Source organism: Ochotona curzoniae, unplaced genomic scaffold (genome assembly GCF_017591425.1).
Source record: "Ochotona curzoniae isolate NIBS_2020 unplaced genomic scaffold, NIBS_Ocur_1.0 contig_2235, whole genome shotgun sequence".
Classification (NCBI taxonomy): Eukaryota; Metazoa; Chordata; class Mammalia; order Lagomorpha; family Ochotonidae; genus Ochotona; species Ochotona curzoniae.
Window position 1 is genome coordinate 1,391,016 of NW_024465384.1, and position 15,071 is coordinate 1,406,086.

The 15,071-nt window shown below is 40.1% G+C and overlaps 1 protein-coding gene across 1 annotated transcript in view; it reads right to left on the reverse strand.

The window, feature by feature from the left end:
• The window catches only part of WNK1 (WNK lysine deficient protein kinase 1), a 109,054-nt gene that overhangs the window by 48,992 nt on the left and 44,991 nt on the right, over positions 1–15,071 (reverse strand). The gene's annotated exons all lie outside the window — the stretch shown is intronic.

Here is a 15,071-nt window from a genome sequence, read left to right on the forward strand (position 1 = left end):
TTAGAAACCACACCCAACCTTCCAATTGCCTCAGTACACAGAGATGGGAAAGGGCCACCCAATGTCATCCCAGAGTCCCTGTTGTGGAGCATGCTCTGAGGGTTCTGCTCGTGTAGCTTCGATGGTTCTGAAATGCTACTGATCTCACTGATCCAAGGATGAGGAAATCCTTCCATGATACATTGCTGACACAATCCATTCTTACAGTCTCCATTTGCCCCGATATTTGCTGTCAATGTTTGGCTGAGGTAGTTGTCCAATCTGGTCTGCACTCCTTCCTGTGCCCTAGAACCAGGTATTCTCTGCAGGCCACATTGGACTACCATATCCTCCACGAGCATCTGGCAGTGCTGTACTGCTCCATCTAAGCCACTGAGGAGGCCCATTTCTAACACATGCACTAGATGGTCAGACCACACATCTTGTGATTGTCCCCAGAGTTGGAGTTCTGAATCCAGCGGTTCAAGAAACCTCATCTGAAGTGATCCCAGACCTAACTCTCACGTGTGCTTGACAATATGGGGCCCAGCTCAGTCCCTCACCCCACATCAGCCTACACACACTGGTAGTCGCAATTGCTGGGACAGTTTTCTCTCCAGTCCTGTCTCTTATGCAAACCAATCGATACTGTGAGCCTGTGTGCCCATGGTAGAACAGGAGGAGGCTCCTGGCTTCAGATGGGCTCTGCTGCGGCCATTGAATGAAAGATATTTCTGAATGTGTCCTATATAAATTTGCCTTTCCAAAAAAAAAAAAAACTTAACTTATTCCACCCCCAAAATCCCACAACTTTTTTCGTTTAAAGCTAGAACTGCAGGTGGGAGCCATGAATTGAACCCAGGTTCAACCCAGTACCTGGATGTCCTAAGTGGTGGCTTAGGCTGCGCATATACACTGCAAGCATCTTCCAAATCTAATTTTTTAAACTCTTTGTGGCATCCTTATAATTTTAATTACAAGGAAACTATATTACTAAAGAAAAGTCTGCTTGAAAAGGGAAGTGATATTTCAACCTTGGGAATATAAATGTCCGTTGCATTCTAAAAGTTCTTTAGTAGTAGAAAAAATGGAATTACTTGTATATTTCAGTTTTCTAAGAAAAGCATGGAAAACTACAAATTTAAATATTTTTTTAATTTTTCTTGGAAAGTCAGATATACAGTGAGGAGGAGAAACAGAAAATTCTTCTACACAATGATTCACTCTCCAAATAGCTGCATCCAAAGCCAGGAGCCAGGAGCTTATTTCGGGTCCCCTATGAAAGTGCAGGGTCCCAAGGCTTTGGGCCGTCCTTGACTGCTTTCCCAGGACACAAGCAGAGAAACAGATGGGAAGTGGGACTGCCGGGACATGAACAGGCACCCATATGGGATCCTGGTATGTGTGAGGTGAAGACTTCAGCAGCTAGGCTATCATGCTGGGCTCTAAATTATTTCTTAAAAAGATTTATTAATTTATTTGAAAGAGTTTCAGGAAGAAGGAACAACAGATCTTCCATCCTCTGATTCCCTTTGGAAATGGCTGGAATGCTAAAGTAGCCAGGGGTTCCATTTGGGCCTCCCATGCAACTGGCAAAGGCCCAAGCAGGTAGGCCATATCGCACATCTTTTCCCAGGTTATTAGTAGGGAGCTGGATCCAAAGTCGAACAGCCAATACACAAACCCCTTTGAGATGCTGGCATTGCACTCAGTGGCTTTACCCACACATTACAATGCTGGTCCCCAAACTGCATGATTTTTAGAAGTTACTTACAAAAAATATTGGGACAAGCCATATAAAATGCTGTACAATAAGACTTCAAAAAGTCTGTGGAAAATGGAATAGAAAGCTTATTTAGTACAAAAAATTGATTTTTTTTTCTGGTCAAACTGAACTGCCACATACAATTAGATTTTGCATATAAAGATAGTTTGACTGTTACAAAGAAATGGAAGAATCTAATGAGGGAAAAAAATGACCCTTCTTGGGGATGGTATGGTGGCACACCTGCATAATCCTTTGCCCACAGCACCAGCATCCTATAAGGTACCAGCTCCTGTCCCGGCTACTCCACTTTTGATTCAACTTCCAGTTTATGAGCTGTAAAAACAGTGGAGGATGGGCTAGCTCGGTGGGTCGTTGCACTCACATGGGAGACCCAGAAGCGGTTCCTGATTTGCTCAGTTCTGGCCACTGTGACCATCTGGAGGTGAAAAATGGATGAAAACTCTGTCTCTCCTCCTTGTTCTATAAAATCTGCCTTTATCTTTTAAAAAATCCTTCTTTCAAAAGCACACAAATTTGCAGGTATGTGTTTGGCTGATGGGCAATAAAACCCCCACATATTAACTAATAAAGCAAATATATGCTGATTCTATTTCAATCTAGCATTGGTACATTTGAAAAGGGAAAGGACTTAACAACAGATCTGAATGTGGTACAAATTGGGAAAGTAGAGGCAGTTCTGAGCTGGTAAGTGGGAATTTAAATCAAACTCTAGGTTGAATGCTCTTTTCTTGTATACTTTTTTGTGTGTGGGCTTTTTTATTACTATTTTTATAATTTTTACATGTTGATTAGGCTACAAAGGGTCAAGGGCTACAGGAAAGTAAGTAAGACCATTGTTCCCATTTTTTCTTATATTTTAAGATTTATTTATTTGAGGATCTGATTCATATCCCAGCTGCTCCACTTCCCTTGCAGCTCCCTGCTTGTGGCCTGGGAAAGCAGTCAAGGATGGCCCAAAGCCTTGGGACCCTGCACCCTAGTGGGAGACCACAAAGAAGCTCCTGGCTTCAGATCGGCTCAGCTCTGGTGCTTTTGGCCACACTGGGAGTGAACCAGCGTAGTTAGGATCTTTCTCTCTGTCTCTCCTTCTCTCTGTAAATCTGACTTTACAACAGAAATAAATAAATAATAATAATACAGTTATTTATTTGAAAGGAACAGCAATAGAATGGGAACAATCTTCTATGTATGGGTTTACTTCACAAATGGCTGAAACACTAGGGCTGGGCTATGCTGAAGCCAGCTGCTCTGAAGCCTAAGCTCCATCCGAATCTCCCTGGTGGGCAGCAATGGCTCAGTATTTGGGTAGCAGAGGGTTGGACTGGAAGCAGAGCAGCCGGGAATGACTACAGTATGGGATGGTGGCACTTCACATAGCAGCTTATGTGCTGTGCAAAAATGTCATCCCCGAAAGTCCTTTAAATTACTAAGCTTTGTGAATCAAGCTTAGTTGTCTTTGAGTTCAAATACAACTATCAAAGATAATAAACCATAAGATTAAAAGAAAGTGAAATTTCATGTCAAACTTTCATCCTTGAACCTTGAAAACATATATTCACATGTGGCTTTACCAATAAGAGTTCTTATTTCCAAGCGGGAATACTAACTGAATAAAAAGATGACACAACAAAGCAGTAGCTGTGTATGATATGACCTCAGATTTGCTTGGTGGTGCATTCTCACCCTGTAGTCAAGATTTAGGCAAAAACAATTCCACACCAGTGCTACATAACATGGTGAGTTACCACTGCCATCTAGATGCCAAGGTCACAAATAAAGCTCCTACACACCTTGCCAGCCCAGCAGCTGGTATTAAAAGATTAAGGCTGCTTAGCACTATTCAAATTCTGAAAGAATGTGACAAGAAATTCCAAGGCTCAGTTACCACAAAGAAGCCAGGAGTATCAAAACAACCAGACAAAGGCATTACTGAAAATCTGAGAAATATAAAGTATGTTAGAAGATGAATATGACCTCAATGACACTGAACATGACCTAGAGAAGTCATCTAGGAAATGAAATAAAAAGCTATTTTAAAACAGACAGTAAAATTTTATATGATCACCACACATTCAGTTTTTGTTTCCTTAGCAGGTATGAATTCAATATATTTTTTATTACTGATATTCTAAAAGTTGACTGGAATTATTCCACAACATAATTATAAAAATTGGATCAAATAACAAAAATTTCTTAAAATGAAAATATCTTATTTTCTACTTCATGTACTTGTCAACTTAAAGCCAAGCAGTCCTGCCAATGTCACCCTTTCTCTTTGCTTCCCAAATGAACTTCAATTAGTGCTGCTCTAACCAGTCAGAGCACAGCATTATTGTTATTCTGAGTGAAGCTGAAAAAACACAGAACAGAAAATAGTATTATCACGAACAAACTGGGGCAATCGTAATCGAACAAGACTAAAGTTTGTTTAAAGATAAATTTCCTGGAGCCACCAACCCAATACCTCTGCCAATACTCCTGCCTTGTTTTAGTAAGTTGCAGGATCCCTCTACACAGTAGTGCCATTTACCTAGTTAGTTTTTTAATTGCCTTTACTAAACATTAGTGCTTCTTGCATATCTAATATGTGCCCATTTAGGATATACTCAGGATAATATAAAATTATTCCTTTGAATAAAGCAAAAGAAAAAATAAAGATCAGTGATATACAATATTAAATGGATTTGGATTAAAAAAATTTTTATAGCGTTGATTCAACAGGGCACTTCAAATGTTTGTCAATATGTTGCTTTATTTGGACAAAAATGCACACATACATGTTACAGACTTTGAGTTTTCCTTGGAATTTTCTGCAATTATATTTGCCAACAAATTAAGTCATAATAGAGAAATAGGTTTCTGAATCAACCTTGCAGCTCTAAAGAAATGTCAACATTTAAAAACTTAAGCCTCAAATGTTTCATAGAATTTGATGAATGTAAAGCCTTCTCTAACTGTGCTGAAGTGTGAAAAGCCTACTTTCTCAAAAAGAACACAATGTATGTTCACTACAGAATTTTAACTACAAAGATATTTCAAAAAGTTTATGGGAATGGAATTAAAAGTAGGAACTTACTGTGTAGTCCAAGAAATTTTGATGGAAAATGCATATTATCAAACACTATGTATAAATTTCCAAAAGTTTTATACCAAAATAATCTGTACTTTTCAATGTTTCCATGAAATCCTTGAAGTCTCCTTGTAAAGTATTCTGAAGTTAAATGTTTCAATACTTTAACTGAACACACACACACATTCATACATACATAACCAAAAATATTACAATAGGTATCTTAGGTTAGAATTCTTTACCCACCTCACTTATACAGTCCTTTTGAAGACAGCAGCAGCAATGAGAATTTATAATGACAAATACTGAGCAAGTATCTTTCTTTGTAAAATCCATCAGAAAAGGCAAAACAGACTGGTTTTAGTTAGAAGAAATTGAAGGGAAAATGGGCAAGATATAAAAAATAAATTAGCCCACAGCATAAGGAAGGCAGACGGCAAAGTCAGACTGAAGCTCAGTTTCTCGTACAACAGCAGCCATGCTTGCCCAACTCTCGCATTTGAGCTTCTTCGGCAGTGAACTATTTACTTATTTTTGATCGGTCCCATTAAAAAAAATCTACATGCTGAACACCAAAACTATTCTGCCAACTGTTCCCTCTGCTCCTCCAACACCAACAGATCCGTGGACAGCAAAAGAAGACTTCTCACCTGTTCAAAGCTCCACCTACTTTGCTCACAAGTTCTGCCTCCTTCAGAGCAAAAGCTGCCTTGGAGGCTTAACTGTATGTGACAGAAATCCTTTTAATGAAACACTTTTCATATTAAATCATTTTGAAACTAAGCTTTAAAAACAGGAGGGGAATGTTGGAATTAGGTTTAATATACCCAAAAAGGACACAGGACAAGGAATAACAATAATATAGTATACCACATACTAAGATTGTGTGAAACGGACCACATCCCTTAATTCAAACGGAAAGTGGGGATAGTAAGGTAATTTGTATTACCATTCTTATACTTTAAAAAAAAGAACAAAAGGTTGTAAACAGAATTTCTCTTTTTTCCACTGCCTTCTATTAAAAGCCTCAACATGCTCAGAGACATTTCATTTGCCAGGAAGCTATTATAGACCCAAATAAAAGATTCCTTTGATTTTAGTGACTTAAGGAAAATTGTTCTTTGTGACATTAACAAAGATAATAGAAAAAAATAAAGGTAAATGATAAAAACAGAGAAAATGCTGCTCTTTCCATTGCTACAATGAGTAACAGAATAAGGTCTTAACCTTTATAATTTTGTGAGTATGAATCCCAATCGAGACATCAGATGCAAAGGCCTAATTACAACAGTGAAAGATGAGATTGGAAATGCTATTAATCTTAACAGGCTATCACTCAAAGAAGCTGCCATTGATCTCCAGCTCAATATAATTTATCCCTGCCGGAGAAGTCTAGAATTTGAGCAACTGCGCTGAAAAGCAGCACAAGCTTTAACTGAAACCTAGGGACAATCCTGCTCAGGAGTGATCTGATTAAGTCAATTACCTAGAAAGCAAGTGCCTTGCCTTCCGTTTTAAAAGGTGCATCACGTAAAGATATGGACAGTAACTTAGCTGGGTGAGAAATAAATAAACTATATTGGAATAACTTATTTGGACAAAACTTATTTGTACAAATAACTAGATTCTGTAAAGAGCAACCTTTTCAATAATTACACTTATATATACACACATATATATATATTCTATCCATAATTAACAGTGCACATACCTAAACCAATTCCTCTTTCACTCAAAGTGTCTCTGAATATCCTTATTTTTCAAGAGTTGAATAAAAACCAGTCATTCTTGGATGCTTCGTTAGCCGTAATATTTAAGTATTATTATTTGCTATGAGCTCTTCAAATACAACTAAATGTTAAAAACAGATGATATATGATTCTGCTAAAAGTATTTCTATTCTTCCAGCAGCCAAAAAGATCTGTGGTCAATCAAAATCAGAGCTGTTCTGACTTATTACCTCTCAAAAAATATTTGTTTTTCTGATCGCAAATGAAAGAGAAATCACAACTGCAATGCACAAAATCCCGATTGTTTACATTTCATCTCTTAGGCCAATTTCAGGCTTCACTGTTTCCAATATTTCCCTTTCAAATTTGCCTCATGCCCTAACTAAATCTGATTCTATTTACTAAGTGACACATAACCACCACTTTCAATCACCTGAGATAATTTAACTCACAGCATACCACTCAAAAAATGGTTAAGTTTTCCACATTTCTAAGACGGTCACAGGATAACACATCTAGAAAGAACCCAAGAGTTACCTCTCCTTCAAATTAGACAGCTGTGGCCCAAAAAGTAATGCCATGTCAAAGTCATATACACTAACTCACTGGTAACTACAGTGTCTAAACTGTAAGTATCAGGCATCTACCAAAAAATACTGCATTTCTTTTAGCATCCAGAGTAACTTCACTATTATTTATTTCAGTAGGTAATGGCCTACTCAATGGTAGAGTGAACACTAGATTTCAGATTTTCCTGTGTCTAGTTCAATGCTATTTTTAGGTCACATTACAGTGTCTTCATTTCCTTAATGTGGCACAAAATCCCTCACAATCTAGCTTCAACCTACATCTCCACACTAAAAATGTTCTCAAAATTAAGTCCAAACTGGTTACACAGAGCACTAGAAAAGGTTTCCACTGACAAGAATATTCTTTCTAGCCTCCAATAAATCCAGTCAAATAAATTAGTTGTTCAATGACTATTTAATGCATATTTCTAGTAATACAAATTCTTTCTATTCCTTCTTATTTTGTTAACTGCATTTCAAATACTCTATTATGAGAAAGCAGCAATTATTAAGTACCTATATGAATCCTTTTAACATTTAGCACGCAAGGATTTAGAACAGGAAATTCAGTACTGTTAAAGTGTATTTAAATATAGAAACCATCTTTCTTAATCCTATCAGAACTACCTCAGTTAATTTCTATAAACAGCTTCTCTGTGATAGCTGCTAAAGAAACAGTTTTCCTCAACTTTCAACCCTTTCTAATCAGCAATCAATTTCATTTGTTTTTGTGACAAAGTGGGGGAGGGAGTGGGAAATTGTTATATAAAACTGAAAGGAATTTTTACCCTAACAGCTTTAATTCTGTTTTTCCCAGACACAATGTTCAAACGTTGCAATCCAAAAGCTAATGGAATTAGTGACAAAGTCAAACTACACAAACAAAGTAATTAAAAATCCCAATTATTTCTAACTTGGTTGCTACGGGACTAGATTCAGCCAGATTTTTACTGGTATGAACCATTAGCTTACAGGAATTTGAACACATTGAACACACCTTATGATCCCATTGAAAAACAAGCCTCTTCAAATACCCTACCAAATTGAGCTCATTCTATCACAGAAATTACCTTGCCCCAAGAGCCTAAGGCACAGTGCTTGTGCACAGGTGAAAGCCTTCACTGCTCCAACTGCAAATGCACTATCCTCCATAAAAAAAGTTCATGCCACAGTACGCTGCAGAGGTTTTTATTTTTTTACTACCAAACAAAGGTTGTATCTACCAAGTCCATTACCACTACTATTTGGATCTTGGCATTACCAGTAGCATAGACTTTCAAGATAACTGGACCAAGATCACATAACTACTTTTTTCTGTTTAAAAAAAAGGATCATAAACCTTTACATACAGCCCTGAACTACATCAGTCTTATATTTCTGCTATTGCTACTCCCCTAAATAATTTGTTTTCAGATTTTTCCCTTACTTAATGAACAGAAAAAAAGAACAAACCAACGTGTTAGTATGTCATGTTAAAAGATTCATGATTTTTTAAAAATACTTTGGTTGCATTTAAAAATTTTTTTTCAAAAAAATTAGAGAGCTAGGAGGAAAGGAGTGGGAAGGAGAGAGAGAGATGGAGGGAGGAGAGAAAATGTGTAAGACAAGAGAAAGAGGAAGGTGGGGGCGGGGGGAGATCTTCTGTCTTTTGGTTTACTCCCCAAATGGCAACAATAGCCAGGGTTGGGCCAGGCGAAAGCCAGGAGCCTGGAATTTCATCTGAGTCTCCCACTTTGGTTGGCAGGATCATCTTCCACTGCCAGTCCAGGTGCACTGGCAGGAAGCTTGCTAAGAAGCAGAGCAGTTGGGTGAGGCACTGCTGTCCATATGGGATACTAGAATGTCAGGCCTCATCATATTTGCGTTTCACTCATATCTAGTTTTGACTGACGGTGGTAGGTAACAAGTGTTGTATGGGGTTGAACTAGAACAAAGTGAGGACCTGGGAACTCAAGTATGTCTTCTATATGGTAGCTGGGAAATAATTCCTTATCACTTGCTGCATCCCAGGCTTTGTGTTAGCAGGAAGCAGAACAAGAACCTAAACCTAAGCTCTCAAATACGGAATCAGGACATCAATACCAACATTTTGACTACAATTTAAGTCAATGAATCTCACTGTCAAATAGCCAATCTAATGAAATATAATCTCAATTTATTAATAAAAAGTAAAAGCCAAGGATCAGTGTTGTGACGTACCTATATTGTCAATATCCCACATGGTCACAAGTTTGAGTCCCAACTGCTCCATCTCCAAGCCAGCTCCCTGCTAATGCGCCTGGGAAAGCATGTGGAAGATGGTTGCTCTGCCCATGTGGGAGACCCAGACCGACCTCTTGGCTCTGGCCTGTCCTAGTGTGCACAGGTGAAAGCCTTCACTGCTCCAACTGCAAACGCACTATCTTCCATTTAAAAAAAAACAAAAACAAAAAAAACTCATGCCATTGTATGCTGCATGCAATGTAATAGAATGAACCAGTGGATAGAAGCACTATCTGTAGCGTTGTCTCTCCCTCTAAGAATTCTGCCTTTCAAAGAAATAAATCTTCAAGCAAACAAACAAACAAACAATCAGCAAAAGAAAGTAGGTAGTTGCATGTAAGACCCAGAAAAAGCTCCTGATTTCAGATCAGCTCAGCTCTACTGTGGTCATGTGGGAGTGAGCCAGGAGATGGAAGATCTACTCTCTGTCTCTTGTTCTCTCTCTGAATCTTCCATAAATGTTAAGACGAAGTCATCTGGGTGGGTATTAGGCCTAGCGGTTAGGAAACCCCCCAAATTCCATACCAAAGTGCACAGGTTTGAGTCCTGGGTTCAATTACCAACTATAATTTAGTTTCATGTTAAAGCAAACCCTGAACGTGACAGCTCCATCAGATGATCCTTTTTACCCCTTCCATGTGGAAGGCAGGCATTGAGTTTCTGGTTCTTAGCTTCATCCTGGTCCAGGTTTGGCTACTCTACTGTGAACACTTAGGGAGGGAACCAGTAATGGCAGCTCTGCCTCCCTAGCAAGAATAACAAATAAGCTCATGTAAGTATAGATGACCCCTCATCTCAAAAACTGGTATCCATCTTATGAGAACAGAAGAGACACGAGAACCCCTGGTCACAAAGATAGTTTTTGGCTGCAACCAAAAACCAGGGAATCCCAAAGATTGTTGGAAACTACTATAAGCTAGAAAGTAGGAAAAAGGGGGTGGGCACTGCAGTGCAGCAGTTGAAGCAGCGGCTTACTATTGAGGCCAGAATCCCACATCAGAATGCAGGTTTCAGTGCCAGCTACTTTGCTCTGCATCTAGCTCCTTGCTTGTGCCCTTGCCACCCATGTGAGAGAACAAGATGGGAGTTTCTGCTCCTGGCTTCTTGGCCTGACCCATACTTTACTGTTGTGGCCATTTAGGGAGCAAACCAGCAGAGAGAAGATATTCACCCTCTCTCATCATGTATGTCTGTCTCTCCCTCTGATCCTCTCACTTTGCTCTTCAAATTTATACGAATAAATGTAAAAAAAAAAGGGGGGGGGGACAATTCTCCTACACATGGAGCATAATTAGGCCAAACAGAATGTTACTTTGGGACATAAGCGTTTCCAGAACCAGGAGATAACACATTTCTGTTTAAATTTTATTGTATCACCATGTAACACATAATTCACGTTTTTAGCCTCAAACAAAGGTTTGCACAAGCTCTATCAAAAACAACTGGATGGTTGAGAATTTGTTTCAATTCAGTGTTTTAATAGTGAACCATTTGTGGGCCATGTCCAGAAATATCCACCAGTGAGAGCTGAAACTGTGAACTGCGGTGGGCCATGCTAAGCTGGTTTGAAGCACCAGCGAGACTCAGGGATGGAAATGGGCTTAACAGGAGAACTCTTGGGGACTTCTCTGCTGGGCTGCAGCTCCCACTGGTGAGTGTGAGTCTGAGCTGTGAGCAGACCAGATTGGGCAAGGCTGTAGCATCCATCAATTGACATGTGCCTGGTCTGGGGGAGGAACAAAGTAGGCTATGTTCCAGTACCCACTAGTGCCATGACACCTGCCAGTTCAGACAGCTGGTGAACGTGGGGCTGGGAGGGGAAAACTGGGACTTAAGGTGAGCTGGGATAAGCCATGCTGTAGCGGTGAATGCCAAGACTGGGGGCAGGCATCTCAGACTGGGCCACAGCACTCGATGGCTCATGCAAGACCTGAATGGCAGCAGGTGTGGTAGTGGAACCTTGGGGACTCCCTTGCTGAGCTGCTGCTTCCACTGGTGAGATGAGAGCTGGGTTGGTCTGGGGGCAGACCAGGTTGGGCTAGGAAGCTGCACCCACTGGCATGCACAAGAGCCAGAACTGGTGCAGGCCAGCCAAGCTAGGCTGCAGCACCTGCCAGCAAGTAGCAAGACTGGACTGCAGTATCCCCTTGCAGGTGAATGATCTGGAGCCTGGGAACATGCCTGGCAAGGGAACAATGGGTACTCCCCTGCTAGGCTGCACCTATCGCCGGTGAGCACAAGAACCAGGGCGGAGGGCAGGCCAGGCTTGACAAGCTAGCACTACCTGTTAGCATATATGAAGGTTGGGACTGAGCGCGGCTCAGGCTGAGCTAAGCCACATCACCTCTGGGTGTGCAGGAGCACCAGACGGCAAGTGGGTTGGGCTGGGCTAGGCCACAGCAGATGCTGGCAAGTGCAAAAACTGGGGTTGAGGGTGGGCCTGCCAGAGGGTAATCAGGGGTCACTCCAAACTAGGCCATGGCACCTGCTGGTATGCAAAAGGACCAGATCTGTGGCAGGGTGACTGAACTGGCCAATATTACCCATCAGTTCACGTGAAATAAGGGGCTGAGGTGGAACTGACCAAGCTGCATCCACTGGTATGTGTGTTGACTGGTACAGGAGACAGCCTGAACCTGATCCTGCAATGGGTGGCAAACACAAGAGTCAAAGCTGAAGTCACCCCAGGTGAGGGCTCCCAGGCTGGACTGCTGGACTCAGATCCTGGTCACAAGGAAAGTCACAGGATGTGTAGTTCAACCATGGAGGGTATGTATCAAGATGGCCTCCTCAGCTGAAAATGCCTGTGGACAGACAGCATGTTCAGAGGCATGTGTGGGACATGACTGCCAGGTTATCCAGGCTAGCAGGAAAAGTCAACTGCCTCTTCAGAGGATGGAAAGCATCACAGGTTAGACAAGTCTTCTAGCCAAGCTTTGCACAACATTCCTGGGTCTGTGGATACACTAAGGTGGACTTCATCAACCAACAGATCTCAGAAAGATTTTCTCAACCCTGAAGTAATGAAACTGATAATGTCTCAGGGCTATCAAAACCATTCAAGTAACACCCTGGGAACACTTTCCACAAACATCAGGTTCTCAGTCCCATCCCTAGCTGCTGGTGTGGTTTGACAGCAAGGAGCAACCCTCTCCCTTTCCTCCCATGCAGACACAGCAGGGGAAAAATAAAGACTGTAGCATGTGTTCCACCCACCTTCCTCCATACCTGACTCTCCCCACCCTAACCAAAGGCCCACATGGGCATGCATCCTCCCCAACTATGTAAAAAAAATATATATTAAAAATAAAACTACTGGACCCAGAGTGGTGGTGGCATAGTGGCTTAAGTCGAAGACAGCCCAAAGTCTTAGAACCCTGTTCCCACGTGGGAGACCTGGAAGAACCTCCTGGCTCCTGGCTTCGGATTGGCACAGCACTGGACATTGCAGTCACTTGGGGAGTGAATCAATGGACAGAAGATCTTCCTCTCTGTCTCTCCTCCTCTCTGTATATCTGACTTTCCAATAAAAATAAATCAAAGCTGAGAAGTGATCTACTTTAAGTTATATAATACAAACACCTATAATAACATCACTCACACAGCATGACCAATCTGTAAACCTCCTTTGATCCACAGCAAAAAAAAAATTTTTTAAAGTAATTTTCTCTCAGGTCTGAATCTAGTTTATATTTCTACTTTCACATTTGTTTCAAAAATAATAATCCCATTTTGAGTGCTGGCACTGCAGATGGTGTCTCAATCTATTATACGACAATGCTGCCCTATAAATCTTTCTGAGGAAAAGAATCCGTTGTTATTTTGACACACCCAAATTAGTATCACATAACCTTTTTATACCAAGTAAGCAGAGAAAGTTCAACCAGTTTAGGTGAAATGAACAAACAAGTTCATAATGTGAACAAACCCACAAGATATGAAGTGATGAAGATATGAAATCAGAGTTGTAGCTGTAGGAATGAAGAAAATTTGCCTAAGAGATACCTGTAAAGTAGAACACGGTAGAACAGAAGCAGGAGGTTAAAAAATGGAATCAAATACACCTCCTGAGACTTCAAACTAAATAAAATTGGAACTTACCAAAAAGGGAACAGGTAAATTAGTATTATGCAAGTTTTTGTTGGAAGGACACAGAACAATAAGATACCTGAACTGGGAACAAAGACACAGAACTTGGACGGGCAAGATCTGTAAGCTTTCTAATGTAACTATAGAATAACAATTACAGCACTTATTAGAATTATCTGAAGGATTAATAAAACACATTTTCCAGTCTCTCTTGAGCTCAAATTGAGAATAAGTATTTCATGATTAGAATATCTCAGAGACAGTTGGGATAAGTAGGTAAAGAAAAGAGGTTGAGAAATACAATTGTAAGGCTTTGGGACAGACTTGGAGACTCAGACACAGCAGGAAATGATAAGACAGCCTATACTTCTAACACCAGAAGTAACTTAAGAGAGATGTTGCCTTCAAGTTTTTTTTTTTTTGCTTGTTTTTACTGAATATGAAAACAGTATTGGCTCTTACCATTCATACTGAATTAACTGTCCAAAGCTCCACGTCTATCACACAGCAGAATCTCACGGCGAAAGAATAATTACATATAATACTTACATAATTTAAATAATAAATAAGAGAATATTCATAGCAATGACAACCAACTATTTTTTTTCTAAAGATTACTTGTTTTACTTGAAAGTCACAGCTACTGAGAAAGAATTACAGAGAGTGCGATAGCAAGAGATTGTCCAGTGGTTGCTTTCTCAGTCCTGAAGCGTGCAGATGCATCCAAGTGGAGTAGTCAGGATTCACCCCAGCACCCATGTGAGAGCAACCCATTATCATTAAACTTTACATCATTCTCCAAAAAAAAAAGGCCTATCTGATCAACTATGTAAACATCAACAAAAATAAATTTAAAAAAAAAAAATATATATATATATATAAAATGGCACAGTATTGACCCTTATAATTCATCTTTGATTACAAAATTTCTTCCAATCTTTGTCAAGATGTAAAATAAATTTCATCTAAGGCTGGCATTATGGCGCAGTGTGTTAAGCTGCCACTTGCAAGGCTGACATTTCAAATACCTGCCAGTTCATGTCCAGGATGTTCCACTTCCAATCAAGTTTCCTAATAATAGTCTGGGACAAGCAGTGGAATACGTACCAAGTGCCTGGGCCCTATAACCTATATGGGAGACTACATGAAGCTCCTGGCTTCCGGTTTTGGCTTGGCCTTTGCAGTCATCTGGGGACTACACCAATGAATGGATGGTATCTCTCCTAATGTAGTTCTGACTATCAAATAAATAGTCTTTTAAAAATTAATTTGATCTATTAAAAATTGAATGTTTCCCATTGGCTTTCAAAAATAAATCAAGTTTACATTCTGATCAGCTATCAACATCTAAATAAACAATTTAAAAATTTACTTATTTGGAACACAGAGTGACAAAACGAAGAGACACGAGACTGAAAAAGATATTCTGTCTGCTGGTTGACTCTTCAAATATCCACAACAGCTAAGCCCAGGACAAAGGCAGGAGCCTAAAGATCCACTCAGCCGACCCACTCAGAAGGCAGACCTCAAGTGCTTGGGCCATCTTCTGCAACCTTCTCAGGTTCATTAGCAAGCAGTCAAGA